The following is a 22,902-nucleotide window of genomic DNA, read 5'->3' as shown; positions in this document are numbered from 1 at the left end:
CACTCATTCCCATCATCATGACACATCCATTGCATTTGGTAAGTACATCTTTGGGCACCTCTGCACCTCATGGTCAATGATCCACATCATGGCCCATACTCTCCCCCATTCCATCCAGTGGGCCCTGTGAGGATTTACAATGTCCAGTGATTGCCCCTGAAGCACCATCCAGGGCAGCCCCATGTCCCAAAGACACCTCCACCTCTCATCTCTTCCTGCCTTCCCCATACCCATCAGCCACCATGTCCACTTTTCCCAATCCAATGCCACCTTTTCTATGTGGACATTGGATTGTTTGTGTCCATTGCACCTCTATGTCAAGAGGAGGCTCAGATTCCACATGGATGCTGGATGCAATCCTCCCACTTTCAGTTGTAATCACTCTAGGCTCCATGGTGTGGTGGTTGTCCTTCTTCAACTCCATCTTATCTGAGTGTGGTGAGTCCAATAAATCAGATTGTAGGTGCTGGAGTCTGTTGAGGCTCAGGACCTGGCTATCACATTGTCAGTCCAGAGATTCAAATCCCCTAAATATATCTTAAACCCCAACACTAACTGCAACTCCAGCACATTAGCATGAAAGTCTTATGAAGAAAGATCCCATCTGAGTCCAGATTCATCACACATAAACACCAGTTCCAAAGAGGGGCCATCTGACCTGGTAGTTAACCCCATCGGCCATGACCATAACTCCCATTGCTCTCTTTAACCCTCAAAGGAACCAATACCTGGGGGTTGTATCTGCTTTATCTGTCTCTCAGACTCTGCTCAGTTGTGCATAAGTGTAATCCATCTGACAGCCTCCAGACTCTTTTTTAGAGACTCGTAGCCATATAAACTCTTTTCTCCTTTCCATTTCCCCCTTACATTAGGTCAAAGCGTTTTAAAGTCATGTTATTTTATGTAGACAGGGATATTCTGCTGATCTGCACTGAACCTTCTGTATAAGGTCATTTTTCAGTTGCATCATCAGTTGGTAGTTGATAGTGGTCACTCAGTGCCAGGGAGGCTCATCCCCGTGTGTCATGTCCCATGCTGGGGGGAAGGTATTGCATTTACATGCTGAGTTAGGCTTCGAGACTGGCCACATTTGAGTAACATGAAGGCTGACAGGAGGAAATTCCCAGGCACAATGCTGCTCTAGGCCTTGTTCTTATTTTAGGCTTATCAGCTCACAAGCCTAGTCATTAGTGTCAGGGGCTCACTGTTGAACCCTCACTCCCTCCTGGTCCCCGTGCCAGGTATCAATGTAGGGGAACTGGCCAGGGCACTCTGGTTTTCTCGTTAACATCTCATGGACTTTACAGATGATCCGGGGTCAAAGGTGCCCTCCTAGGGCCAGCCCATGCCAAAAGCCAGCCATTGTAGTTCACAAAGCATTCTAACATTTCCTGGCTAGTACTTTATGCCACATCTTCGCGGAAAACTAAGGGAAAGTTTTTCTGCTTATAACTTAATGGGGTCCTACTTTGTGTGCTTCCCACATTTCCTCTGTGTGTTGACACTGCACAACACTCACTCGGCCTTTTGTTTCATCCATCCCAAGCTGTGTCCCTTGTGGGAACACAAGGTGCCTCTTACCCTAAGCAGGTCGGTATAAGCTCGGGACTCAGAAGAGAGTTTTTTTTCAGGGAGGTGCCCCAGACTGCCCTTGACCAGAGTGGTTACCACAGAACTGTGGATCTTTTCATGTGCTTTTTGACCATTTGTATTTCTTCCTTAGAGATATATACAAAGAATACTCACAACTCAACCATATATATTCTCCTGTTTCTAGCCTTGATGGAGAGTTAACAATGAATCATAACACATGAATTTATTTTCCTGGTTAATAATAAGCATGTCTATCCTAGTACAGCTCATGATTAAATGTCTCATTGTGTGTTTGCAGCAGGCTATGTTCTGAATGTCACAGTTACTTTCAATGGGGAGAAAAATGAAGGAAGGAAGCTTCTTCTTTGACCATTAGAAAAAACCTCAACCATAAGAATACAAACATTCTAATTTTAGAAATACCTAAGTGATCCTAATGGTACCTTTTAAAAAAATACATAGGTAGGAAAATATATATGAAAAAAAGTTCTACATATTAGCCATGAGGGAAATGCAAATTAGAACCTCCTAAGACACCACTACCACTACTTTGAAAAAAATGAGAATATCAAATAGTGGCATGAATGCAGAACAACAGGAACTCATATGTTTTACTCATATGAATACAAAACAAAACAAAACTGCCACTTTGGAATATAATATCAGTTTCTTCTAAAGTAAATTATACACTTAACAAATAGTCCTTTAGCCCCACTTGTACCTATTTACTCAAGAGAATGGAAAATATTTCCACATACAATCTTGTACACAAATCTTTAAGCAGCTGTTTTCTTGGTCACAAGAACTCAAAAAAAAAATAAAAATGATCATGAACAGGGTGAAAAATAGGGGAATGAGGAGAAAGGGCAGCCTGGTAAGTGTAATTGGTGGTGTGAGTGGCCCCTCTCATCCAAGAAAAAAAAAGAGACAGATGCAATTGACTCCTAACACTAAAGACTCTGAGGCCCTCCTCTATTTATGTGCAAAAGGAGGGAGACAGATCTCTGCAGATCTGGCTGATAGACAAGGCAGATACCCACCAACAATTCATAAGGCCAGGTTTTTACATAAAAAGATGGAGATGATGCTATGGACAGAAATTTCTTTGAGCCTTGTGATAGAAGATACCCTGAGTATATCTCCAGCCTTGGGGAGGCCCCTTTGACACAGTCATGGAACATTTTCTGTGAGGAAATCCCTCTGCCCATGTTACCAGGCAGTCTGGATCAACCAAGGCTCCTACTGCCAGCAAGCCTTGGGCCAGGTGAGCTATCAGCAGGAGGGAGGGTCACACATCAGTCACAGATCAAACCCAGGCACCCACTCTACATGGGTCCACACACCCCTTTACAGAAGGGTCCCTGCCTCCTCCTCCTGTATAAAAAGCCCAGTCCCCTGCCTCTTGAGGAATTGTGACTATTGGAACAATTCTTATCCGAGAGCAGTGACTAGTAGTCACTTCTATTGGTCTTACTTCCCGTAGTATTGTTATTGATGTTTTAACACCTTGCCTGGAATAAACAGAAACCCTGACAATTGCATACATAAGATCACGGATGGTTCCCATTTGCCCTTCTCCAAGATCTAGGGATCAGCGGTCTCTGTGTTCTCAGGTCAAGGGTGGCATCAGCCCCATATAGTGGCCACTGGCTGGCCATCCTATGGTCTTCCCCTACCAACCTCCTTCCACAGGCCTCCCCAGGATTTTCTCAGCCAAAGCCAGATCCCAAAGCAGAGATATATGAAGGGCAGTCCCAGGATAAGGTCTCATCCCCAAATGGGTCACCACCTTGGGGACTTTGCCTAAAACACCCATTGAATTTCCGCTTAAGAATTAACTTACCTTTAGAGACCAGTCGTCACACTGTTAGTCCACAGGAAGCTTCTGAGCTTAGATGGAAGGGTATCACCTGTCACAGGAATTTAGTGCAGGTTCCCAAATGTGGCATTAATGAAGTTCTGTTAATTATCTGAGAATAATTTCCTATAGATGACTTCAGGCTTGGTTGATCATTTAAGATGCAACTCTAAGGAAGCAGCTGTGTCTCAAGCAATTGAGCTCCCATTTACCATATGTAGGACTCAGGTTGAATTCCTGGAACCTCCTGTTAAAAAATAAAGGCATCCCAGACCTGTGCAGTGAGGTGCAGCCCCTGCCCCCACATGCAAAATGAAGCACCAAAAAGAGGATGGTGCAACCAGATAGAAAAAAAAGATACAATCCCTTACCTTTGCTCCCAAACCCATAGCAGATTTCAATCACTTCTTTCAAATGCAGACATTCTGAAAGCTAGAAGCATCAGTGTAAATGCAGTATGGGATATAGCCACAGGCTTCTTTCAACTACTCCTGCCCAGGTGGCAGGGTAAAAATTGGAGGGCCTCTGGGACACTCCCCAGTCTGGGGCAAATCCCATTCCTCACTTTTCCTAGCCCTATTAGAGAATCACTGGCATGGAGGCAGACATTTAGCTTCTACCCAGATGAACTTTCTAGATCTCTGTGGACATTTCCTAAAAGGACACAGCAGAGAGTTGATGGGCATAAGAGAGGGAGGACTCAGAGTGTGGGGACTCCATGGAGGGAGCCAAGCACCTGGGGGGAGGAGGGCGATGTGAAATGGTGGCCCAGTGTAACACCACATATATCTGATCAAGATGTCCCTGGTGCTACAATCGAAGCATGGGCGTGACAGCTGGAGCTGGGATAAAATATGGAGAGAAGAGTCTGGGTGAAGGGAGGATGCTCTCTGGCACCTGTTCCTCCTTCTTGACTCCCCATGACATGTTCCCAGTTGGGACATACTCCTGTCCAAATCTGGGGCCAGGATCCAGGTATCTGCTCCCCTTCCACAGCTTCCCTCTCTGCCCTTGGGGCAGCTAAAGAAAAAGCAGTGGAACACCAGGTGAAGACCCTTTTTGGGTCAGAAAGGAAATTCCACAATTCACATGCTCAGGGAACACAGGAAGCCCATTAGCAGGATGTGCAACTGTGGGGAATTTAAATGGAGGATTTTGTCATTGACCCAGAAGACATAACCACCAGATGGCAGTGACAATCTATTCATCGGACATGGTGTTGACTGTTTTGTAGGATGGACCCCTACAGAAAAGCTTCCAAAGGCCACAGGTGGGAAGGAGTCCCCGAAGGTGAAGGAGGGCAAGGAGTGCCAAGGCAGCTTGGGACCATATAAACATCCCTGCTTACCGACAAATTGAGAGCCTATGTTGGGCTAATTTCCTGGGGTATGCAAAGCCAGTTAATGCTAAATGGCTAAAAAATGTTTATTGGGCTAATTTTAAGACAATTGCAAGTGTAATTATTTGAGTTTTGCTGTGCCTCAAAGATCTCAAAATAAATTTATTTCTTCACAGGTATTTTCTCAAGAGGATTTTCTGCAAAAGTGACAGCTAGGCAAGCCAGTCATGAGAGTTTTAAAGCTATTATATCTGAAATGACTCATCAGCATTCCCAACACTGCTAAGCCCCTCTGACAAATGATTTGTCGCTGACCCTGTGCTGAGGGCTTTCAATGTGGAGGGATTCCTAGGCAAGCCTCCTCCTAGGGATGCATCCCCAAGGGCTGCTGCACAGGATGACAATCCTCATAAGAGTCAAACACACCATTTCGAAGGTCTTTCATTTCTTGGTAGTGTAAGGGTAAGGCCACATTGAGACAATAGGAATAGAACTACATTAGGCAATAGGAATTGCAAGTACCTTCAGATAAATAAATAACTTCGGCTGTCTCCAAGGAGAGTGTTAATAAATAACTTAGGGCTGTCCCCAAGAAAAGGGCCAAAAAATAACATGGGACTGCTCACAAGAAAGGGCTTTTAAAAAAGAAAAAAATAGATACACTATCTTCAGCTAACCACAGTGTTCTGCTTCCGTGCCTCCTTGCTTGCTAGTAACTCCCACCCCCCCATCCTCAAAGGCTATAAAAACACCTCTTCCCTTAACTCAGGGCTGCTGTCTCCTCCGCATAGAATGAGACAGTCACTGCGCAGCTAATGAAGCTCTCAATTGGAACTTTATTCAAAGTCTGAGTCTGGTCAATATCACTAATCTATAACAGTAGATAGATGTTTGTTTATTAAGAGACAATTCTAGGCCATGTAATGCCATTTATAAAGGCTTCCTGATTCTTTTTTTAATGTCAACTGACTTTCTTAAAGTAAACTCACATGTGGATGCCTAAATCCAGGCAAAGTCCCACCTGGGTCTCTTATGACCACTTTCTGTCCTGGTCTACAGACCACAACCCTGTTTCCTACTCAGGCAGTTGCCTAAATAAGACTGACTATAGGCCCTGGGGCCTGTGAGGGCCAAACTAACTGTGGCTATATTTACCTACAGACACATTCACACCAATATTAATGTCTACCTATTTAGATATGTCTATGCATATTAACTTAAAAGTACGCAATAAACCCTCTCTATCACTCTCTTTACAGGTGCTTTGACACAATTGTACATGATTTTTTTTTGCATGGAAACATGACAATTTAAGACAACTCCTTTCCCCCTCCCTATCCTTTTTATGTAGTCCCTAACCCTCCCATTCCTCCATAAGCTCAGGAACAATGCTGTTTTTGGTCAGCAGAATCCTGCTCATTCTCTGTCTTTCCCCACCAGCCATCCCCTGAGTGGTCACCTTCTCTGAGTCCTGTTCCTCCTGGGCCCCAGACCCACAGATACACAGCCCCCCTTTCACAGCTCTGATCCTGTGGGCAGAAGATGCAGATTAATGCCACGTGGTGGTCCAGGGTCATGGCAAACCTAGGCATCCCTGTTAGCTCTGATGATGATTTCAAAGTAGAAATCTTAACTACTTACAGATGCTTTTAGCTCTTGGTATGTATTTTATTTAAAGGATTTCTATGAACAGGAGAGCCAGTTAGGAGAGTTTGGTACATAAATGAAATAACAAACTGGTGTTATATTATTTATGGAAAAATAAAACAATAGAGGAATTTCTGTGACTGGATCTGCCAGGTAAGGGGCTTTGAATTTTTGTGATGTGGTGGGTTTTTTTTGAGGTCCCAGGGCCAGGGATTGAACCTGGGACGTTTTAAGTGAGAAATCATCACTTATCCCCTGAGGCTTTTTTTTTCATTTGTTTCCTTGGTGTTTCTTTTTTGTTGTGTTTTTCAGAAGGCACCAGGAACCAAACCCAGAATCTCCCATGTCGGAGACAGGCACTCAATACGTAAGCCACAGTCACTCTCCTGAACTGTTTTTACTTAACAATAACTCCCTGATTCTTTTAATTGTTCACAGTAATTGGGAGAATAATAAAAGAACAATAAATCCCTTACTCTGTTAATGTCTTATTTATGCCCAGTCATTTTAGGATTTCAGTTAGGGGTCAAGAGACAAAACAGCTTTGAAATAATTTTTAAACAAAAAAATATCTGTGATTAAAATATTAGTTTCTTTTTCATAATAACCATTTCCAAAGATGATCATGAATTTAATTCTAGACATTATTTGCTTATGTTGGCTTATTCAAGGATAAATAAGGTAAAAGATAGTGAATCAACAAAAGCTCCCTCAGGCTCTATTCCAATTCTACAATTGACATATGTGTCCTAGGCCCTCATTTAGGGATGGGGACACTGAGGTCATGTGAAGGAAAGGGACAGACCAAGACCCATAAACTTGAAGAGGCAAGGGAGAACCAGGGTCAGCACTGGGCTCTCTTTCACATTCAGGACTGACCTTTGGTGTTTTGTCTGTGGGGAATGGGGCGGGTTCCCTCTCTCTGAAGCTATGTGTAATAGTCTGAAGATGTTGCCTGCAGACCAAGGTGGGGTGCAGAGAGGAATCGGGTGACCCTGAATTTCTGAGGTCCAGACCTCAACATGTTTTCTTTACCCTTAAACATGGCTACTGCTTACTGTGGTCTCATCAGTCCTGGCCCCACTGCTCAATGTCTGGTGGCCTTGGTCAGACCCAAGGGAGGAGAAGCAGATTTCCTGTTTGCTATGCAACCGGAAAATGACTCAAATTCAGAGGGCAAGTGGTGGGGGTCTTGAATGAGAAGAGCCACATCTCTTCTGGGCTGAGGGTTCTGGCTCCAGACAAAAATGAGGGAATCCCAGTAGAAAGCTGTGCCCTACAGAGTTAGATGGTATGTGGGGGGAAAGGGTAGATATCATTCCCAGGTTTCTGTTTTTAAAATAGTTGAATAAACTGAGAAAATTGATTCAATTGTGAAAAGTACTTGAAATCATTATGTAAACTGTGATATGATAAAATTCTTTAAGCAATTGCAATTCATTCAACAACAAGGTGACAAATCCTATCAAATAGCAGTGACATGTCCTTCACCCTGTCTAGTTGCTGGGTTTGGCATTCCTGCACAAAGGCCTTTCACACTGACTCATCCCTTCCTTCACCAGCACTCTTCCCAACTTCTCTTCCTTCCTATATTAACTTCTTTTCTTCTGAAATTAACAAAGACTTTGCATAATGCGGTCACCCCTCGGGCTGAAGTGTGGTTTGCTGGCCTGGTGGGGGTGCAGCCACGGCAGGCCAAGCCGCTGCCCCCATAATAGGGTGGCTGGTCGGACTCACCGCCACCCCTGAAGGGAGCTTGTCATGGGCACAGAGTGCCCTCGGGGCTCCCCTTCTCGGCAGCCATGCTTCCGCAGCCACCCCTCCTCCCAGATGGCACCACACGATGCCTGTGGGGCGGCACCCTTCTTTTTCCTTCTACCTGCGCAGGCGCAGGGCGGAAAATTCCAGTCTGCCCTTTTCCCCTCCCTCGACAGCAGCAACAGCCAGGCATGGGCGGAGAAATCCAGTCTGCCCTTTTCCCCTCCCCCGACAGCAGCAACAGCCAGGCGTGGGCAGAAAAATCCAGTCTGCCCTTTTCCCCTCCCCCGACAGCAGCAACAGCCAGGCGTGGGCAGGAAACTCCAGTCTGCCCTCTACCCCAGCAACAGCAGCCACCAATCACTAAACCCTGCCACTTCCCCCAGCAACAGCAACAGCCAATCCCTAATCACCACCCCTCCCCCATCCAGTACTGCCCACTGACATTTCGCCGGCAACCAATCAGAATAGGGCGTGGCTTTGACCAATCAGCCTTCCCCAGCCCCTATAAAACTGTTGCCTCTCCCTCAATATAGTGGACTTGCGTGTTTACCTTGTCTCCGCGGTAGTTCTTCTGCCGTGCGCCCTCCAGTCCTGAGAGCCCCCGACAAGGGCCTGGCCTCCCTTATCCCCAGTTCGTCGCCTGCTTCTCCGGGCGATCCCTTCTTCGCCGGCTTCGCCGGGCGAACCCGTCAGCCGAACCGCGCAACCCCTTGTGAGACCGACCCCTCGTCTGCTGCCGGACTGACCCCTCCTCCCAAGTGGGACCGACCCCTCGTCCAGAGCTGGACCTACCCCTCTTCCGCAGCCAAACCCCACCTCTACCGACTGAGCAAGCTGCCGCAGCATAAAGAATTCAATCAAGAAAAAAAAAATGGAGAGAGGCAAGATGGTGACAGATTAAGTACACCTACATCATCTCGCCTAAATAAAACAACTGAGTGCAGCAAAATCCTTCCTGACTGAGGTGTTTTGGGAACCCAAAAAGCAGGAGGCTTAAGGGCATCCATCTGCAGAGAGCATAACAAAAAGAATGATTGTGCAAGGTGAAACCATGAGTTTCTGATGCTTCATGCAGGAGCTATTGGACAGCTGAGCCCCTCCCTCAGGGCAGGAAGCCACAGCATTCCCTGACTCTTGCCAGTCAGTCAGCTAGAAGAGACAAATTCTGAGAGTGGGAAGGTTCTGGTGAAAAGTGGAGAGGGGTCCCCTGAGTGTGGGTTCTATGATCTGGACCCCCCTTTTTTTAGCTTTCAGAAGTATACCAGCTGGCCTCTGGAGAAACCAGGAAGAAGGGAGAGGTAAATCTGCTGAGGCAGTCTGATTTACCTAACCTCCCTGGGATAGGGAAATTTGGTCTGGGAGAAGGTGGAGCCAGGCAATTAACTAGTCCTGTACAACTCCTCTAAGGGAGGGGGACAGTAGGAAGTGCTTAATAAGCTTCCATGAGCATATTTAGGGTTCCCAGGAAGGTGTGGGTGCTCTCTTTCAAAGAGACTGAGAGTCATTTCGATGCTGCCAGCTTGTTTCTTGATTGCTGTGATTCCACTTTCTTGATTTTCTCATTTCTGTGTGTACTTATTTTGGCAATCAATGCTGTCTCATTTCCCTCCTGCATCTTTCTAACTTCCACCTTCTGTTGTTGTCCTTACATTCCAATTACCTTTGTTTAGTCCCCAATTTTTCTGACTTTTTAATTCTAACCGTTTGGTTTTCTATCCTTTATTAACTTTCTATTTTTATCCTTTCTTTTCTCTTTCCCTCTCTCTTCATCATACTGACCTGTTAATTCACACTATATTCTTTTTGATATTCAGTTCCCCATTTCCTTGGAGATGCACCACTTTTTTATTCCTGTATTTCTACACAGTTACATTAGTTTAATATTCAATCTCTTAGGTCTTATATGATTCTTCTGCTAACATTTACTATCAATATTACTATTAAATCTTTTTTTTTTCACTTCTTTTGCTTCCCCTGGATGTAAACTTTTTCATTCAAGGGAACTTAGACAACAACAAGGAAATAAAATAAGGAGAAAAAAGTGTAAAATAGAAAACTTAATACACCCACAAAAACAGCAACTAAATAAAACCTGAGACTACATGGAGGACATAACCAACTGAAGAAACCCATCAAGATAAAATGATGAGCAGAGAGCCACAAAAAATTACAAAACATACCAATAATCAGGAAGACATGGCCCACACCAATGAAAAAACTTAAAACCAGGAAGAGAAGCAGAACATTGAACAACTAAACAAAGATGTCCAAACTAATACCATGGATCATTATAATGAAGTGAAAGAAGAGATTAAGGATATTAAGAAAACACTTGCAGAGCGTACTGAAGAAATTGTAAACATATGGAAAAAGATAACAGAATTGTTGGTAATGAATGGCACAATCCAAGAAATAAAAAAAAAATTTAAAAAAAACACTCTAAGCAAATAACAGCAGAATTGAATAGGCAGAGGAAAGAATTATTGAGGTGGAAAGCATTAAATCTGAAATCAAAGAAAGAGTAGAATTATTAGATAAGAAGTTAGAAGAAATCCAATAGAGACTTAGGGATCTGAATGACAACACAAATTGCACAAATATCTCAGAAGGAGAAGATAAGGGAAAGGGGACAGAAGGTTTTTTGGAGGAAATAATGGCTGAAAACTTCCCAAACTTACTGAGGGAGATGGATGGTACAGGCCCAGGAATCACAGCACAACCCAAACAGTATAAATCCCAAAAGGCCTAGTCCAAAACATATCTGTGAAATTATCTGATGCTCAAGACAAAGAGAAAATATTGAAAGCAGCAAGAGAATGAGAACCATCGAACACAAGGGAGGCTCAGTAAGATTAAATGCTGATTTCTCATCTGAAACCATGGATGCAAGAAGACAGTGGTATGACATAGTCAAGATACTAAAAAAAAATTTTCCAGCCAAGAATACTCTATTGAGTAGAACTGGCATTCAAAATTGATGGAGAGCTCAAAATATTCACAGATAAACAGAAACTAACAGAGTATGCCAATAATGAATGTGCTCTTCAAGAAATACTAAGGGGAATTCTGTAGCTTGAAAGAAAAAAACTGAAGTCAGAGTTGGAGGACAGTTTAAGATGAACAAAAAAGACAAAAAAGAAATAAAAACAACATATGACACACACAAATTCAAAGAAAATATGGCTAATGTAAGTAATTTCTTGTGAGTAATAGCACTGAATGTTAATGGATTAAACTCACCTGTCAAGAGACACAGATTGGCAGAATGGATAAGGAAATGTGACCCATCTATATGCTGTCTATATGAAATTCACCACAGACCCAGTGATTCAAGAAGGTTGAAAGTGAATAGCTGAAAAATCATATTAAAAGCAACTAATAACCAGAAAAGGCAAAAGTAACTATACTAATATCAGACAAAACAGACTTTAAAAACAAAACTATTGTGAGAGACAAAAATGGGCACTACATATTAGTAAAAGTGGTAATCTATCAAGAAAGAACAATCATAAATATTTATACACCTAATCAGAGTGCCTCAAAATACATGAGGCAAACACTGGATAAAGTAAATGGAGGAATAGATGACTCCACATCATTGTGGGAGACTTTAATATACCATTATCATCACTAGACAGAACATCTTGACAGAGAATCAATAAAGAAACAAAGATTTGAATAATTTATTAGAGAATCTGAACCTAATAGTCATATGCAGAACACTACAACAAAATACAGCATAAATATATTCTTCTCAAGTGCATATGGATCATTCTCCCAGATAGACCACAGGCTAGGCCACAGAGAAAGTCTCAATGAATTCAGAAAGATTGGAATCATACAAAATAATTTCTCTGACCACAGTGGGATGAAACTGAAAGTCTGCAAGGGCTGGAGAACCAGATTAGGCACAAGGATATAGAAGTTAAGCAACACACTCTTAGACTAACAGTGGGCCCAGGAGGAAATCTCAAAAGAAATCAGCAACTACTTTGAAATAAGTGAAAATGATAACACAACATATTAAAACTTATGGGATGCAGCAAAAGCTGTACTGAGAGGGAAATTTTTAGCCATAAATTCATATATAAAAAGAGAAAAATAGCTAAAATCAAACAAATAACTGCACATTTAGAGGAATTATTGAAAGAATAAATAACCCCAAAGGTTGAAGAAAGAAAGAACAAATTTCAGAGCAGAACTAAATGAAAAAGAAAATAAGAAAGCACTAGAAAAAATAAACAGAACAAAGAGTTAGTTCTTTGAAAAAACCAATAAAATTGACAAACCCTTAGCTTTTTCCTGTGTTTGTTTAACACAGAAAAAAGAACAAAGATGTGAATAGACAAAATAAGAAATGAGAAAGGGGATATCACCACTGAACCCACAGAAATAAAAAGAATCATAGGAGGATATTTTGAAAAACTATATACCAACAATAACACATAAGCAGTTGACATTAACAAAGGAAGAAACTGATGATCTCAACAAACCAATCACAAGTAAAGAGAAAAAACCTGTCATTAAATCCTCCCAACTATGGAGAGCCCTGGGTCAGACAGCCTCGCAGGTGACTTCCACCAAACATCTGGAAGGAACTAACTCCAATTCTGTTTAAACTCTTACAAAAAACTGAAATAAAAGAAACATTGTGTAACTCATTCTCTGATGTCAACATTACCATAATACCAAAGGCAAACAAAGACACCACAAGAAAGAAAATTAACAGACCAAACTCTCAAATGAACCTATATACTAAAATCCTTAACAAAATACTTGCTAATTGTATTCAGCAACACATCAAATGAATTATCCACCATGACAAAGTGGATTTCATCCCTGGTATGCAATGAAATCTAAACATAAGAAACTTAATCAGAGTAATACACCATATAATCAGATCAAATAAAAATCACATGATCATATCTATAGATGTAGAAAAAAGCATTTGACAAAATACCCACCCTTTCCTAATAAAAATACTGCAAAAGATAAGAATAGAAGGAAACTTTCTGAACAGGATAAAGGATATATATGAAAAACACACATCTAACATCATATACATGCTGAAATTGTAAAATCTTTCCCTCTAAGATTAAGAACAAGACAAGAATACCCATTATCACCTCTCCCATTTAAAATTGTGTTAGAAGTACCTTGTCAGGCATGAGGCAAGAAACAGATATAAAAGGCATCCAAATTGGAAAGGAAGAGGTAAAATTTCACTCTTTGCAGATGACATGATTCTCTACATAGAAAGCCATGAGAAATCTAAAACAAAGCTTCTACCATTTATAAATGTGTTCAGTAAAGTCACAGTGTATAATACCAATGTGTAAAAATCAGTAGGATTTCTCTACACCAATATTAAACAATCTGAGGAGGAAATCAAGAAAAAATACCATTTGCAATACCAATTATAAAATCAAATACCTAGGAATAAATTTATTTATTTTTTTTCATTGACTTTGTAATAATATTACATTAAAAAATATATATATATGAGGTCCCATTCAACCCCACCACCCCCACCCCACCTCTCCCCCCCCAGCAACACTCATTCCCATCATCATGACACATCCATTGCATTTGGTAAGTACATCTTTGGGCACCTCTGCACCTCATGGTCAATGGTCCACATCATGGCCCATACTCTCCCCCATTCCATCCAGTGGGCCCTGGCAGGATTTACAATGTCCAGTGATTGCCCCTGCAGCACCATCCAGGGCAACTCTAAGTCCCAAAGGCGCCTCCACATCTCATCTCTTCCTGCCATTCCCCATACCCATATCAGCCACCCTGTCCACTTTTTCCACTCCACTCCAATGCCAACTTTTCTCTGTGGACCTTGGATTGGTTATGTCCATGGCAACTCTATGTCAAGACGAGGCTCAGATTCCACATGGATACTGGATGCAATCCTCCTGCTTTCAGTTGTAGGCACTCTAGGCTCCATGGTGTGGTGGTTGTCCTTCCTCAACTCCATCTTAGCTGAGTGTGCTGAGTCCAATAAATCAGATTGTAGGTGCTGGAGTCTGTTGAGGCTCAGGACCTGGCTATCACATTGTCAGTCCAGAGATTCAAATCCCCTAAATATATCTTAAACCCCAACACTAACTGCAACTCCAGCACATTAGCATGAAAGTCTTATGAAGAGAGCTCCCATCTGAGTCCAGATTCATCACATATAAACACCAGTTCCAAAGAGGGGCCATCTGACCTGGTAGTTAGCCCCATCTGCCATGACCATAACTCCCATGGGTCTCTTTAGTCCTCAAAGGAACCAATACCCTGGGGGTTGTATCTGCTTTATCTGTCTCTTAGACTCTGCTCAGTTGTGAATAAGGGAAATCCTTCTGCCAGCCTCCAGACTCTTTTTTAGAGACTCGTAGCCATATAAACTCATTTCTCCTTTCCATTTACCCCTTCCATTAGGTCAAACAGCATTTTAAAGTCATGTTATTTTATATAGACAGGGATATTCTGCTGATCCGCATTAAACCTTCTGTACAAGGTCATTTTCCAGTTGCATCATCAGTTGGTAGTTGATAGTGATCCCTTGGTGCCAGGGAGGCTCATCCCCGGGTGTCATGTCCCACGCTGGGGGAAAGGCATTGCATTTACATGCTGAGTTTGGCTTCGAGCCTGGCCACATTTGAGTAACATGATGGCTGACAGGAGGAAATTCCCAGGCACAATGCTGCTCTAGGATTTGTTCTTATTTTAGGCTTACCAGCTCACAAGCCTAGTCATTAGCGTCAGGGGCTCACTGTTGAAACCTCACTCCCTCCCGGCCCCTGCCACTGCACCTGGGAGACTGTCACTGTTCCCCTAGGGACCACGACAGAGCACCACTGGCCAGGAACCCAGTACCTCCCCTGCTGTGGTTTTTAATTGTTGCCACTATGAGTATATCCAAACATTAACATGCACCCTGGACATATGTTCTGTACAGCTCCCTGTCAGCCATATATCAGTAGGAATAAATTTAAACATGTAAAGGACTTATATTAGAGAAAACTACACAACATTGTTAAAGGAAATCAAAGAACACTTAAATAAATGGAAGAATACTCCCTGTTCTTGAATAGGAAGAATAAACATCATTAAGATGACTATCCTATCCAAACTCATCTACACAGTTAATGTGCAAACCCAATAAAAATCAACACAGAATTTTTTAATGAACTGGAAAGACTAACTATGAAATTTATTTGGAAGGGAAAGTGGCCCCAAACAGTCAAAGACATTTGAAAACGAAAAATGAAATGTGAGGAAAAATATTACCTGATGTTAAATCATACAATAAGGCTACAGTGGTCAAAACAACATCGTATTGACAGAAGGATAGACACACTGACCAATGAAACTGAATTGAGAGTTCAGACACACATCCTCATATATACAGTCATCTGATATTCAAGAAAGTACAAGGCCCACTAAACTGGGAAGAATGGCCTCTTAAACAAATGGTCCTTGGAGAACTGGATATCCATATGCAAAAGAAGGAGAGGATTACCAACTCATGCCTTATACAAAAATAAACTCAAATAAATGAGAGATCTAAATATAAGAGCCAAGACCATAAAGACCTTGGAAGACAATGTAGGGAAGCATCTACAGGAACTTGTAATAGGAAATTGCTACATGAACTTCACACCCAAAACACAAAAGCCAAAGAAAAAATAGATAAATGGGACCTCCTCAAAATTAAAGCATTTTGCACCTCAAAGGCGATTATCAAGAAAGTAAAAAGACAACTTGCCCAATGGAAGAAAATATTTAATAATCATATATCTGATAGAATCCTAATATCCAACATATATAAAAAATCCTATTTCTCAAAAACAAAAAGACAAACAACCCATTCAAAATGTGGGCAAGAGATCTGAGCAGATGCTTCTCCAAAGAAGAAGTACAAATGGATAAAAGACACATGAAAAATGCTCAACATCACTACCTATTAGAGAAATACATAGCAAAGCTACAATGAGATACCATCTTACCAATTAGACTTGAGGCTATTAAAGAAATAGAGAACTACAAGTTTTGGAGAGGATGCAGATGAATGGGAACCCTTATCCACAGATGGTGGAAATGTAGAAGAATCCAGCCATTCTGGAGGACAGTTTGGCAGTTCCTCAAAAACTAGCTATAGATTTGCCATATGACCAGCAATTTTACTGCTGGGTATATCCCCAGAAGAACTAAAAACCAGGACATAAACTGATACATGCACACCAATGTTCATAGTGGCATTATTCACTTTTGCCAAAAGTTGGAATCAACCCAAATGCCCATCAAAAGATGAATGGATAAACAAAATGTAGTATATACATACAACAGAATACTACTCATCTGTAAGAAAGAATACAGTACTAACACATGGGATAACATGGATGAACCTTGAGGACCTTATGTTGAGTGAAGTAACCCAGACATTGAAGGACAAATACTATATATCCTCTCTGACATGAATTAAGCAAATCAGACTGTTTCAGAGAGCTAGAGACTGGACGATATGCTTATAGGAAATGGGGGTGTGTGTTGTGTGTGTGAGCTGATGTCTACATGAGAGAAATCTATGGTAAAATGTGGGTAAGTTTTTGTGGAGTGAAGGGATAAGATGATGACATAGGTATACTATTGGGTGGGACTTTGAAGGCTTAGGGGGTTAGGGTTGGGAGGTGGGTCAGCTGGCCCATGTAGTTGAGGAGAAGGGTTGGGTGAGGGGGAAAACATGGGAGATTGTCAGGTATGTGATTAAAACTATATGTTGAGAAAACTCTTTAGAAAATATATTAAGGAAAGGATACTTGTTTAAGGTGTTTGATGGGGAACATTTGGCACAGGATGTACCTGGGACAGACTTCTAGGGAGTGTGTGAGGGTTCATCTTCTCATATTGTGTTTTATTAGTGGGTGGAGATATGTACAATGAGTGGGAAGTTATTGTACCCCCATCCTGGGGAGGCCTGATATTCTCAAACAGAGGAAAGGGTGTCTCTCAAGAGCATGGGTGGTTCCCAAAGGGGGAGGATAGACTAGAGTGTCAAGCCCTCAGCATTGTTGTAAGTATCTATGAATCTTGTTCTCCAAGCAGTGAAGCTTGGTTGTCGCTGTGGGCCTTGAGGGGAGTGGGAGAGAGGAATAGAATAGATGGAAGTGGGGGTTACTGGAGGGCAATGGAAGTGTTCCACAAGATCTTACAAAAATGGATGTAAGCCCTGTTAAATTTCACCAAAAATATATAAAAGTGAATAGTCAGAAATGTAAAACATAATGTAAACTATACAGTGTTGCCACCTTTCTCTGCCCCTCCTCCCCTTCCAGCCCCCGCCACCCGTCCCGCCAGTCCCGCCCATATTACCAACCTACAATCTGCCCTCTTCCCCAGTAACTGTTTACGGCGCATTACCAGAGGTCTGCCCCCCCCCCAGTTTTAGCCAATCCGCAGCTACCCCTCCACCCTGCCCTCCCCTTCATACTCCACCCCCTTCCCTGCCTATATTACCAAGTGTACTTCCGCAATAAAGCAGACCCGTTCTTGCGCTCAAGCGGTCTCCGTGGTTTTTCCCCAACCGCGCGTCCCCCATGCCTGGAGAACCGGTGCTCCCTCTTGGGGCACCCCCTACCCGTGGTTCGGCAGGAGCAAGGCCTCCTGACTCTTGGGCCTGAGCGAGGATGAAACCCTCTCGCTCAGCTACAATACAGTAACCAAAAAGTATACAGTCTAAAATATAAGCCATAATGTAAGCCATAACGGAATCACAGTTAGTAGTTATATTTAAATATCGGTACATCAGCTGTAGCAAGTGCAACATGCACATGTAAAAAGATCATTGCTGAGGAAGGGGGAAAAGGGTTTGATATTGGGTATATGGGAGTCACCTAATTGTATATGTGATTTTACTGTGATCTAAAACTTTAGAAGTTAAAATTAAAAATTTATTTAATGATGTAGATACTGCAGAAGGAATGGAAGAGATTGCCTTGCCACTGTACTTGCAGGGCAACACCTATTACAATGATGAAACACAGAATATCAGGAACAAAGTTTTATGATATTTTTCATTTTTTAATACCCCAATTTATTTCTTTATTTTAGTTTTTCTAAATTATTATAAATTTTATGTCTAATCTATAAGCATGCCAATACTGTTTCATTATCCTTCTAATTGGATTTGGCAATATATTAGACTTAATTTTTGAAGAAATTTTGGATCACAGAGGGGATCCACTATGACAGGGGAAGAGTATTGGTGAGGGGTGTCATTGAAAGGGAATGCATGTGTGGGAGGGAGTTCTCCAGGGTATGCATATAGGATATATAGATATGTTCAGATGTTCATTGGATATTGTCATAGTGAATAGAGTTACACATGACAACTGATGGAGTGCTGAGTTCCCATCCTGGGCAGCTCTGTTGCATCCCCCAGTGGAAGAGCATAATCCCCCAGGTGCAAGGGAAAAGACCCATGAAGAAGAATGGTCCAATGATGGGCCCTTTGTACTGAAGACTATGCTTATGAGCTTCTGTGCTTGATATTTAAACTAGGCCTTGAGCTGCAGGGTGCCTAAGAGTTACCTCCTGAGAGCCTCCATGTTGCTCAAATGTGGCCACTCTCTAAGCCAAACTCAGCATGTAAATGCACTGCCTTCTCCCCAGCGTGGGACATGACACCCAGGGATGAGCCTACCTAGTGCTGATGGATTGCTACCAATCACCTGCTGGTGATGCAACTAGAAAAATTCCTTAAATCAAAGGGGGAAGTGGTAAAGACAAATTAATTTATATGGCTAAGAGATTTCAAAATGAGTTGGAAGGTCATCAGAGGGGTCGCACTTATGCACATCTCAGTAGGATCTGAAAGACAGCCAAAGTAGATACAACCCCAGATACTGGTGCTCCTGAAGGCTACAGAGACACACAGGTCCTGTAGTCATGACAGATGACTGTGGAATTCATTGCTTTGCAGTGGGCCTTACTTTGGAATTTGTGCTCCTGACTGTGATGGAGTTGGACTCAGATGTGACCTCTCTACATATGCCTCTTCTGTCATTTTTACTGAACCTGTGACTGATGCTGCAGTTTGTGTATGCTCAGAAGACTGGAATCTCTGGATGGTCCATGTGTCATCTGGGCCCTGAACCTCAACAGAGTTGGAACACCTACTCTGTGTTTCATTGGACTTACCCAGATCAGCTGATGGGGAAGTAAAATGGTCAACCACCACACCAGGCAACCAAGAATGTGTACAACTGCAAGCAGGAGAATTGCATCCATCAGTCATGTGGAATCTAAGTCCCCACTTGATGATTCTAGAGGTGGAGTGTACATCTCCATCCCAAGTTACACAGGATGGAGGAATATATTACAGATTTTAGTGGGCTTGCTGGTATTCTACTATAGAACTACTGTGACTCTAGCAATGGAAGAAAATTATGTCATTGATGTGGAGATTGTGGTCATGAAAGCTACTGAGGGCAGGGAGAGGGAGTAAGAGGTGTGATATGGGGCATTTTGGGGACATGGAGTTGTCCTGAATGATATTGCAGGGACAGATGAAGGACATTTTATATCCTGCCATAACCCACTAGGTGGACTGGGGTAGTGTAATCCACACCATAAACTATAATTCATGCTGTGTAGCAGTGTTCTAAAATGTATTCAGCAAATACAATGAATGCACCACACTAATGAAAGAATTTGTTGATGAAGGAAAAGTGGGGAATGTGGGGGTGGGCCATATGGGAATCTCCCATATTTTTTCATGTAACATTTTGTGTAATCTATGTATCTTTATAATATTTATATATATATAATATATATTAGAGGAACCAGCAAGATGGTGGCAGAGTAAGGAGCTCCTAGAGTCAGCTCCTGCTACAGGGCAGTTAGTAAACACAAAGAGCTCTCTGGAGCTAGCTGAAGCACCTGTTTGGGTGCTCCAGGAAGCCAGAAGAGCATCCTGCAATGTCCTTGAAGGAGTAGAAGATTCATCTGAAGATGAATCTTCAGAGAAGACTCATAAGTAGAGTATTCCATGCCACGGAGGTCGGTGCTTATCATCCACTGGAGGCACAAGCCACCTTGGGAGCTGTTCCATGGCTGAACTGAAAGCTCCACTTCCCCAAAATGGGGGAGGAAGAGTCAGTTGGGCACGAATTTCAGCTACTGATGAGTAAATTCAGTGTGCTATGGTATAATCCTGAGAACAGCTAAAGTTTGAGCCTGTTCAGTCAGAAAGAGGTAGGTAGCCACCAACTTAACTCTGCGCCTGGCACGACAGGAAGCGGGGTAGACCGAGGATCCCAGTGCTGGTGGGGACCAGCATCTTCCCACCCAGATCATATTACAGCTCAAGCCTAGGCCCCAGTGCCATATCCAGCAGGGAGGAAGCTGCAGAGACCTGCATCAGCCTCTCTGGGAAATGACCAGCCAAGCCATGGAGGCTGGTGACTATCCTACTCTGGCTGCAGGAGCCACCCCAGAGGCTATTCTTTGGCTGGAATTGGAAGCTCCATTTCCCAGAAATGGGGAAGGAGGAGACAGTTGGCTGCCAATTTGGGCTGCTGATTGGTAGACTCAGCTGGCTAAGATATAACCCTGGGAACAGCTGGGGTGTGAACCAGCCCAAGTCAAAAAGAGGCCAGTAGCCACTGTTCTGACTTCACCTCCAGCCTGAGGGAAAGCCAGGCTGACTGAAATTCTCAGTGTTGACAGGAATCAGTTTCTTTCATGCAGATCAGCCTGCAGCCCATCTAGGCTTTCAGCCCTGCCTCTGGCAGGGAGAAGCCTGAGGAGCCCTGCACCATCCTATACAGGTAACTGCAGGTACCTTTGGCTGTAAAAGACTGAAAAGTCAGAAGTCTACCAGGGCAACTGCAGTCATCTTGGACCTGCACTGCATAGATTGCTGCCCACACCTGCAGCTCCATCCCTGTCCCAGGCAGGGGAGAAAAAGTTATGAAGCTTCATCAGTCTCTCTGGGCAACTACAGTCTAGGCCTGCACTTGGGTTATTCTACATAGCTGTGACTCTGTCCCTACCCCTGGCAAAGGAGAAAATTGGAAGAAGCTTCATTGGCCCCTGGCACAATGAGGGCAGCTTGAGCCTCCATAGCTTACAGCACCAACTACATGCTTGGCTCCTTCTGCTCAACCAGCAAGGGAAAATTATAGGAAGCCCTAAACTAAAGAGAAAAACTGCACCCAGAATAAATTCTCTAGTAAACCAGATGCCAAACACCAACAAAAATAGTACAATCCACACCAAGAAATAGGAAGCTAAGACCCAGTTAAAGTAACAAGATAAGCCTCCAGATGACATAAAGGAGTTGAGAAAACAAATTATAGGTGTTCAAAGAGATCTTCTTAATAAATTCAATGAGATGGCCAAGAGATTAAGGATATTAAGAAGACACTGGAGGTGTTTTTGGGACTTGGAGTTGTCCTGGGTGATGCTGCAGAAAAAGTAACTGGACATTGTATGTCCTCCCATGGCCCACTGGATTGAACGTGTAAGAGTGTGGGCTATAATGTGGACCATTGACCATGAGGTGCTGTGGTGCTCAGAGATATGTTCAACAAATGCAATGAATGTCTCATGATGATGGAGGAGGTTGTTACTATGGGGGGAGGGGGAGTGAGGGAGTGGGGGGTATATGGGGACCTCATATTTTTTGAATATAATATTAAAATATAAAAATAAAGACAAAAATAAAAAATAAAAAAAGAAGACACTGGATGAGCATGAAGAAGAATTTGAAAGCATACAAAGAAAAATAGCAGATCTTATGGGAGTGAAAGGTGCAATCAATGAAATTTAAAAAACATTGGAATCATATAAGAGCAGATTTGAGGAGGCAGAAGAAAGGATTGGTGAACTTGAAGAAATGGCCTCTGAAAGTGAACATACAAAAGAACAGATGAAGAAAAGAATGAAAAAAAATTGAACAAGGTCTTGGGGAAAGAAATGACAGCAAAAGGGGCAGAAGAAATATTTGAAGAAAAAATGGTAGATAATTTCCCAACCTTATTGAAAGACAGATCCCTGTCCAAGAAGTACAATGTAATTCCATCCAAAAAATATCCAAATAGGCCAACTCTGAGACACATACTCATCAAAATGTCAAGGGCCAAAGACAGAGAATTCTGAGAGCAACAAGAGAAAAGAAATACATAACATATAAGGGATATCCAATAAGAGTATGTGCTGATTTCTCACCAGAAATCATGGAGGCAAGAAGACAGTAGTCTGATATATTTAAGATACTACAAGAGAAAAACTTCCTGCCAAGAATCTTATATCCAGTAAGTCTGTCATTCAAAAATGAGGGTGAGATTAGAATATTCACAGATGAACAGAAACTGAGAGAATTTCTAAGCAAGAGACCAGATTTTTTGGAAATACTAAAGGGTGTGCTACAGCCTGAAAAGAAAAGACAGGAGAGAGGGGCCTGGAAGAACGTCTAGAAATGAAGATTATATCAATAAAAGTAACTAATAGTGTCAAAAGAGTGGTGAAAATACAATATAACAGATAAAACTCAATAGTCAGGAATAAACCTAACCAATGTTGCAAAGCACTTGTATTCAGAAAACTGCAACTCAGTGTTAAAACAATTCAAAAAATGGCCTAAATAACAGGGAGAACATTCCATGCTCATGGATTGGAAGACAAAATATCATCAAGATGTCAA

The sequence above is a fragment of the Dasypus novemcinctus genome, chromosome 31, assembly GCF_030445035.2.
Source record: "Dasypus novemcinctus isolate mDasNov1 chromosome 31, mDasNov1.1.hap2, whole genome shotgun sequence".
NCBI classification, from domain to species: domain Eukaryota; kingdom Metazoa; phylum Chordata; class Mammalia; order Cingulata; family Dasypodidae; genus Dasypus; species Dasypus novemcinctus.
Note: the sequence above shows the minus strand (reverse complement) of the source record.